Below are 9976 nucleotides of genomic sequence, written 5' to 3' on the forward strand. Positions count from 1 at the left end.
AGTTAGGGACCCTTGCATTTTTGCCAAACCTCACCGCATCATGATAAGGTAGAGCTACTCTTCTTGACTCCTAAAACTATGTTTCAACTCTATCTCATCCATAGATTAGAGGGAAGGACTAATTTATTTCATCCCTCTTGAGGGACATCAACTATCTAAGTCACCCTCGATGCACACTGGCACTTACCCTCCACAATTACACCTTAGCTCATCTCCACACCTCACCTACACCACAGCCATGCTAGTGGAAAGAACCCATAAGATAGCCCCAAGTGCACTTCAACTTGGCTCCACACTGTGCCTACACCACAACAATGCTAGAGGGAACATCTCATAGCACAACCCCATTGGATACACCTCAAATCCATCCCAAGCCAGGATCCTACACCACAACTATGTGTGCCCAGTACATGGCATATCCCCATCGAATACACCTCAAATCAGCACTAGCCCTCACCTACTCCACACCTCAGTGCACCTAGCTTTGCCACACAAGCCCATAAAATACTCCTAAGCTCGGCACCATGGCTCGCCTACTCCACACCTTTATGCACCCAGCTTTTTCGTACATGACCATAACATTATATTTTCATTTTGTGAATCAACATCTACTTACACATAATATCAAAATTAGAATTTACAACCATGAGACTATGAGAAAAAATATTCAAATAAAGTTTTCACCAAATATGTTAGCATTTGCATCAGAAAAAAGTGTAAGGGGTACATTGATATGTCGTAGAAGTGAAAGCAACATTCACCAAAAGAAGATATTGTGTAAGTGTCTCTTGTATCATTGCAATTAATTCCAACACATTTAAAAATATTGTATATACGTATGCAAATGGAAGAGGTGTAAATGGAATAAAGTAGGAAACCTATGTTGGTTTTTGAACATCTAGAGATAGAAATTAACATGACTATTGAATAAATAAAGAATAGTCTTTTCCCATTTCATTGGGTTTAAGTAGGTACTAACTAAATGCATTTTATTTTTACACATTAAACCATTAGTATCTACAAAGAGAAAAATTGGGATATACAATACAAGGAAGATGGATTGTGATAAATCAGAGGAGAAAGGAAAGTACAACTTACATGTAGCACATGCAAACATTGTAAAATAAGAAAAAAATACAAAATTTTAAATCTATAAGTTAATGAACACAACCAACAAAAAATTGTATAGATGCAACTTAGTTCTTGAAGGATGGGAAATATAGCTGCAAACAGAGCATATCTTGTGATGGTTGAAATGTGAAGTGCATTTGTAGTACAAAAAAATTATCATATATGAAACAAAACACCTTTTAACTATGTTGAAGTTAATGTTCAAGTTATTTTGGATGTTTACCAAATTGAAGTAAGTTATTAAAGTTATATTGTATGCAAAGCTCGTATTGGAGTAAGTAATATTGTAAAGAGTGATATCCAATTAGGATGAATTTAAATTACACTGTTGTAATAGAATGGTTTTGAAATTAAAAGCAATCAAAATTGGGTGACTGGCCCATAGAGTTAACAAAGTGACAGAATCACTATTAGTTGAGGAGCAACCCACAAACCAACAAACACCACACTAGTCACCCATGTTTAAAACAAAAAATACAATAGTAGTGTAATAACCAACTATTAACCACCTATAGCAGATAGTAATCAGTAACAAACTAAGCTAGCAGTATAGATGTCCTTAGTAATAAAAGTTTTCATAATGCAAATAACAACCACATCTTAAGCATTGAATAAATTAACAACAACAAGTAATTAGCATAAAATGAGGTTGAACCCTCATTTTTCCTTCTTCTCCTGGGGGGTGGTTTTGGCAATAGCACATCCATCCAATCATCGGCGAGGAACCTATAGAGCTTATGGAAATTTCCATCCTCTGCCCTTGCTTTAACCTCCACCTCATCCACGTGTAATAGCTAAAGGGTGGTCATCATGGCATGCATCATTATGACTGCAAAATCTTCCAGCATATTGAAACATAGGTCAACTTATATCACACTACTCTTTAGTTTCTCCATTTCCACCCATAGATTCTTTATCTTAACAGTCATGGAAGAAACCCCTTCCACTTCCATGTATGTCTCCATAAAAATATTATTGTTCATTTCCTTCCAGACATTCCAGCAAACATGTGAGGGTAACAATTTCCATAGAAGCTAAGTGGGTTGGTGGGCCGACAGGATCGACTAGTTGACAACAAACTAATGAATACTTCTCCCAAAGATCCAAGAAAGATTAAACATGCTCAAAAGGGATGCCCAAATTTGTGAGACGTATAGACAAGAGACAAAGAGGTGATTTTCTCATACAAGAGTGAGGATTTTCTCATACAAGAGAAGAAGTTAATTTTGGGGGTGATTTGTTGAATCCAAACCTTATCCCAAAAGAACCTAGTGTATTGCTATTAAATTAGTGTGCTAAGAAAATTAAGAACTAATCTAACATTCACACATCTAAATAGAATAACAATACTTATGATGAGACAAAGGAAACATTGATGAGGAAGGCAAACCAAGAATGGTGAGCTCCTCAAGTGTGACCTTGATGTTTCAATGTGTCTGAGTGATGGTGGATGTATGCGCAAATGTGCTTCAAGACTTCAAGGAATAGGAGCCTTCAAAGGGATAAAACAAGGTGTATGGGGTGACTATGGATTTTTGCATGGTAAGGGTGAGTTTTTGATGATTTGTTCTTTAGGGGGACATTATAAGTTTGCATGAGATTTGATATGAATTGTGAAGGGAGAGGGTTTCATTTATAGGCCAAGGATGTGAGGATGGGGGGCCAAGATGCAAATATGGAGAAAGGATAAAGGAGGGCTAGGATGCAAGGAAAGGGGAGCACATGGATTTTGCTTCTTCAAAGCTATATCCTTGTGACAAGTGTCACAAGGGGATTTAGTACGGGAAGAGGGTCAAGATGGGTGGTCAAAGGGAGTTATGAGGGAGAAGTATTATGAAAGAGCGATGTAAGAGGCATTTAAGGGCCATTAATGCATGTAATAGCCATTAATGCTCTTGGATAGGAATGTAAGAGGATGGGGGAAGACTTTTGAATTTGGTTTGGCTTAGAAAGTCTTAACCCATGCTTAAAGTTGTGCATATGTTTAGGAGGGGGATTAGGATTAGCTTAGGAGGGTGTTAGGAGGTAAGTGGATTATGGGTTAGTTAGTTAGTTGGCTAAGCAATGTTAGTATGGGTGAATGGGTTGGTTTTGGGTAATGATAGGATTTTAAGAATGGTTAGAGATTTTGGGATTATTTTATTAAATAATTTATTTAATGGTGAAGTTAAATTAAATATATTTATGCATTTATTTAATTTAATAGAGGAATAGTGACTTCCTACATACTGAGAAGGATCCCTAGGCAGGTATCTGGGATGCCACCTAGCAACCTAGGATTTGCATGATACAATTTTACAATGATGTCTCAATATTAAAGAAGTAAACTTTAATTTTTTTGAATTTGATGTGTTTGACAAAGACCTAGATATACTAATCCAAAATATTTCTTTCAATTCCTTGCTTCAACGACTAATGATAGCCCAAATAGAAGAGTATTACCAACAAATTTTTGTATAACCTTCGAGGGGATAGTTTTTTCTGATTTAATGCCTTGAATTAAAACATACTCCATTTGGAAAAAAAGTTCCTTCAAAGAACCTCCACCAACATAATGAAGATGTACGATGAGAGGGGGTCACCTTGGTGAAGACCCCTTCGAAATGAGATGGAATCCTAGGTGTTTTGTTATCAATAACAGAGAACGGTATTGACCTGATCATAACCTATATCATCTTATTAGCATGCCTACTAAATCCAATCTTAGACATGAAATCAAGAAATAAATACCAATTAACCCTACCATATGCTTTAGAGATATCCTACTTGAGAGCCATCCTATGATTTTGCTTTTTTCCATAGAGTGAATTATCTCACGTTTTGAGACAGATGCATCAAAGATTGTCCTCCTAGCACAAACCTTTTTGGGAGGGGATTATAAACTTGTCCAATAAGGGCTTAAAATATTTTGTGAGGAATTTAGAGAAAACTTTAAAAACTATGTTGCACAAGTTGATAGGTTGGAAGTCTACAAGAGATTTAGGCTCCTGGTTTTTAGACACTAGAACAATAAATGTTTTATTAAGGCTTTTTAGTAATTTAACAGTTTAAAAAAAAAATTGCGGCTTTAATTATATCCCCACTAATAAGATCCTGAAAAAATTGGAAGACCATGGGGAGAGGGAAACCATTTGACCCAAGCACCTTGTAAGCTTTCATAGAAAATATCGCCACCTTGAATTCTCCCTTAGTGGCTAGATGGAGGATCTATTCATTATCAATATTATTTATCATAATTGGGATGGATATGAGATTATCATTATCAATATTATTTATCATAATTGGGATGGATATGAGATTATCATTATCAATATTATTTATCATAATTGGGATGGATATGAGACTATCTCTAATCCCTAAATATCTAACAACATTCTAGTTAGCAAGAGTTTCTTCAAAGAGTTAGGCAGCCCATCCTCTCATCTCTTCTAGTTTAGATAGAGTGTTGTTATTACCATCCAAGAGAGTAGTGATAATCTTTCTCTTAAAGTGGGTAGAAGCTAACATATGGAAGAAAGAGGTTTTCCTATCTTCCTATTACAACCATTGGATTCTAGATCGGTGCTTCCAAAATATTGCTTCCCTATTGTTGTTCTCCCTCCATTCTTTCCTCCATGTTTCTTCATCCAAATGGTCATCCACAATAGCTCCCCCATTTTCCATACTTTCCTTCAATCGTTTAAGATTTTCTATGATGACCTCTTTCTGTTTGAAGATATTCCCAAAAGAATATTTTATCCATTTAGTAGCCTCCCTCTTAACATTTTCAAGTTTCTTATCCAATTTGGACATAGTTGTTCCTTCCACTTTGATATTCTACCACTTATGAACTTTATCATAGAATTTTGAGTGGAAGTGCCACATCATCTCTTAATAGAACAGTTGTTGTGGTCCTTTCTAGTTATTTTTGTTCTGAACCAAAAGCATAGGAGAGTGATCCGAGGATGTTTTGGGAAGAGCATGGAGGGTAGATGAAGAGATGTCCCACCTAGTAGAGTACAACAATATGTCTAATATAATTTGGATAATCTATTTCCCTTTTTTGTTGTTAGAACAAGTAAATTTGGAGCCCAAGAGCTATCTATGTATGGTCAGATTAAGATTTTCATTGGCTTATTCATCAAACAAAGAATGATATTAATGTAACTCAATCTAAGTATATAAAGGAGGCCTTGAAAACACTCAGAATAGATAAGTCTAGACCATGTTGTACACCTATGGTGACTAGAGTGAAATTATCAAAGGAAGATACTACAAAAGAGGTAAATAAAATACAATATAGATCAATGATTGGTAAATTACAGTATGTTGTGCATAGTAGACCAAATATTGCATATGTTTTTGGAATTATTGCAAAGTTTCATTTAGTCCGAAGGAAACACATGTGACTATTGTGAAGAGGATATTCAGATATCTTAAAGGAATTGAAGATTTTGGCCTTTGGTATAAAAAGGATGGTGACTTTAATCTTAAAGTGTATATTGATGTTGATTAACCTGGTAATGTGGATGATAGAAATAGCACAAGTGATGAAGCTTTATTTTTGGAGAAAGATTGATCAAATGGTTAAGAAAGAAATAGAGTTGTATTTCACAATCTATTGTTGAAGCTAAGTATGTTGTTGTTGTAATTAATTGTTCAAATATTGTATGGATTAAGAAATTGTTGGAAGGTATGAAAGAAGAGATAATCAAGCCTATTACTATCTATTTTGATAACACTGGTGCAATAAATATGTCAAAGAATCTAGTGATGCATGCAAAAATAAAACATATATCAATCAAGTATCATTACTTGTGGGGAAAGTACAAGAGAAACAAGTTAGACTTGAATATGTGAAGTCTAAAGAGAAAACTTATGACATTTACTAAGCCATTGTATAAGGATGTTTTTGAGTATCTAAGAGGTAAACTGGGGGTCCTGCCCCTATCCAAAATCCACTAGGTGAAAGATGTATCTTGCATCAATTCATGGATGAACAGAAATATCTTTGTGGAGTTAATGCAAGAGTTCTCCCTTCAGGAGTTTTATGAAGTTGTGAAGATGACTGTGATGAAGTTGATGTAAATTGTGCATGCAAGGTACAAGGATAACTATGACATTTTATAAGTTTCACATTGGAATGTATAATTACCTTTGGCATTGTTATTAAAGGGGGAAAGAATAACATAAAAGCAAAGAAAAAGGAGAAAATATGTATGAGATAGAGAGAATTAGTAATGAAGGATGAAAATGTTGTCAAAGTAAATGATGATATTTTTAAATAGAAGAAGAAGATCATATCTAAAGGGGGAAGAATGGTGAAGATTATTGCTACTAAAAATATAGACCGAGTGCACCTAATGATGAAATATGTTGATGAGAACCTAAATACATTCATAAAGGTATATTTTTGTCAATGCATACATTTTATTATCTTATGTATTATTTTGTAATGTAAAATTATATGTTATGTGTTTCCATCAATGCCAAAGGGGGAGATTGTTAGCCCCAACTGATGATGTAACTGAGAATACTATGAATGTATATAAAAGAGTCATAACATGTGTTATTTTGTCATTGATGTCAAGTTTTAGTTGATTAGAAAATATGCTATTTCAATAGAGCATCATATCATTTGATTCACGGGTAAGTGCACCAAGATGGTGTACAAAAAGGTGGGTATAAGTGGACACAATTTTTCTAAAATCAAGTAAACCTGAACTTGGATGAGATGTTTGAGGGTCATCCACTCAAAATGATAAAATGGTAAAACATTTAAATTGTACTACTCTGAATCTACTTTCTATACTACTAGTGTTTTTACAAAATGGATAATATTAGGTGGCTCAAACCCTATGCACATGAAAAATAGTTCCTAATTTTTTTTAGAAAACATAACATATTAATTTTTGTGTGCAACACAAAAGACATAGTTATATTTAGTATTTTGAAAATCCCTTTGGTAGAATGATAGTTAAGAGTGATCTCTAGAACTTGTATATTTTGTTGTAATTTTATGATGAGTACTTTTTTATGAATTATTTAACCTACTACATCCTTCAAAATTTTGGTACATGTTTGTGTGTTGAGCATAACTTGCATTAAAATGATAAAAAATTGAAGCTTTTTTTTAAACTATATAGAATCAAGTGTCGAACAGTAATATGTAATTAATTTTGAATTTGGTTAACTATATCAAAAATTATTTTAAAAAGGTAGCCATATGTCTATGAGGATTGTCAAGACATTGATAAAAATAATTAAAGTTTACAATGTTAATGTTGTCCAACAATAGAAAAATTCATATGGTTAGAAAGCTAAGAAGACATGTAAGATTATTGTGTTGATTTTAGAGAAATCCACTTCACTACTAGCACATCTGATGAAGGAAAAGATGAGAATTCATCTAAGAAGATGAAAAAATGTCTAAAGGAAAAAAATGGAGGGAAAACAGTCTCCCAAGCCTGCGAGTCCTTTCCCTAGGTTGTTACCAATTCATAATCCAATCAGGTTTCTAGGATTCACATAAACCGATTGGGTTATGAAAATAAAATTGACTTCATTTAAACTCGATCAAGTTTTGAATGAGTAAAAATTTACTTGTTCAAAACCCAATCAGGTTTTGAAGAACTAAAAGTAGGGTTTACTTCAAAGGTCATATCTTTGAGATAAAAAGTTTGACTGAATCTGTTCAAAATGGGTTGGAAAGCTATTGAAGAGCTCTACAATATGATGTAGATAGACCAATCTTATGACATTAAAATTGTGTTTTCCATCAATTTAAATTGAGCATGGTGTAAAATAAGTAGTCATTATTTCCCAAATAGGGAACGAACAGGTAAACACGAATGCTAACATATTTTGAATTCTCTCTCTCTCTCTCTCTCTCTCTCTCTCTCTCTCTCTCTCTCTCTCTCTCTCTCTCTCACACACACACACACACACACACACACACACACACAAACACCTCACCAAGGAACCCAAAAGAAATTAACATAAAGTTTCACTAAGTTTTCCAAACATTTTTTTTTGAAAGACAATAAATAACGAGAGATAACATATATAGTGGAAGCATTAACTCACATACATAACAACCATCATAAAAAAAAGTTACATCACTTAAGGGTCCCATGACGCTGAATCACATTTAGGTTTATTAATATAAAATCTAACATATAACCAAAATCTACATCATGGAAAAATCACAAGTACAAATCCAATAAATAATATACAATTATAAAGGATGTCACTTGGCATAACCAAAATGCATAATCATCCACTATGAAAGTCACAAGGTATGAAAATCTCAAAGAATATACATCATCAATAAAATACATCATCTCATAAGATCTTTGATAATCAAATACATTATAAAAAGGTATAACCATCCAACAAAAATATAAGATCAGATAGAAAGGAACATCTACACAAACACATCCAGCAATGACATCCAACTATTGGATCTCAATGGTATAAGAAAAATGCACTAGCACTTGACCTCATGAAACCTAAATGTCCCACTCCCACCATGTTGATCAGAAATAGTCTCAAGTTTTATATGGATATCAGTCATGAGTCATAACCAACATCTATGTCAAGGAAATCTTGATAGAAAACTATCTCAAAGGGTACCAAGACACAAGTATCATCTAATCCCAGAGGTAATAATAACACGTAGGAAATCTACTATGTAAGTGGGCAAGTGTCATTGCATGAGCCAACTCTAAGGTTACCTTGGTAGCCTCTCTAAACTTTGGCCCCCTAGTGTCTCCATGCAGCACCAATACCCTTTTGTACAAACAAGGCATACTAATGAAGCAAGGCCACAACCAAGAATCCTCTCTACTCCCATCTAGCCTATACTAGCACTCAAGGCATGGACAAGGAAAAACACAGACTCTTATTAATTCATTTTAAAATCCATTTAATGAAATGTTGTCACTTATTAAAGCAACTTATAATGGGTTAAAAAGGCAACCACTCTAGCCATGGCGCCCATTGCAAGCCACTTCCCAACATACACATAGATTACCTACCCTAGGCTCATAAAAATACAACTCAAAGAATTATAGTTTTCACCTCAGTCATTTACAAGAAATTGGAAAGCACAGGTCTATAGATAAAACATAGTAATCACCTCAGTTCTTTACAAGTAACTAGAAAGCACCCAAGGATAAATCATAGCATTCACCTCAATCCTATGCAAGCAACTAGAAAGAACCACAAGAAAAATTGCAATAACCACCTCAATCCTATACAAGAAACTAGAAAGCACTAGAAGATAATTGATCGAAAGCTTAAAGGTTACAACAAGAAAGTCACACCATTCACCTCAGTTCTATACAAGAAACTGGAAAGTATCTAAAAGAAAATTGATTGAAAACTCGAAGGTTACACCAGTAAAGTCACACCATTCACCTCACTTCACTAATCAAAACTCATCATAGCCAACAAGTGACACATCACCATGGTCAGTTATAAAAGATTGTGTACAAAACATCATCATGACAACACCAAAACAATAACTACCAACCTTTGGTAGACATCCAAAACTAGTCAACACTCTAAGTCAACCCCAAACCCAATACACAAAAGAAATTATACAACTGGCAGTGTAGTTTTATAGTTTTGTTTGGTTTTGAAAACTATAGTTTTGATAGTAAGGTTCAAGTTTACATTTCATTATAAGTTTTCAACTTGATAAAGTTTACAATTTTCCTAATTAACTAAACCCATTTTCCCTTTTTAGAACCGAACACTAAATTAACACTAACTCACAAAAATAATGTCTTTATTATGACTATTAAACAAATTAAATTATTATTATTAAATTATTAAATAATAATTAACAAGTTATTAATAA

The sequence above is a fragment of the Cupressus sempervirens genome, chromosome 7 (genome assembly GCF_028749045.1).
Source record: "Cupressus sempervirens isolate cs-2001-9-10 chromosome 7, ASM2874904v1, whole genome shotgun sequence".
Classification (NCBI taxonomy): Eukaryota; Viridiplantae; Streptophyta; class Pinopsida; order Cupressales; family Cupressaceae; genus Cupressus; species Cupressus sempervirens.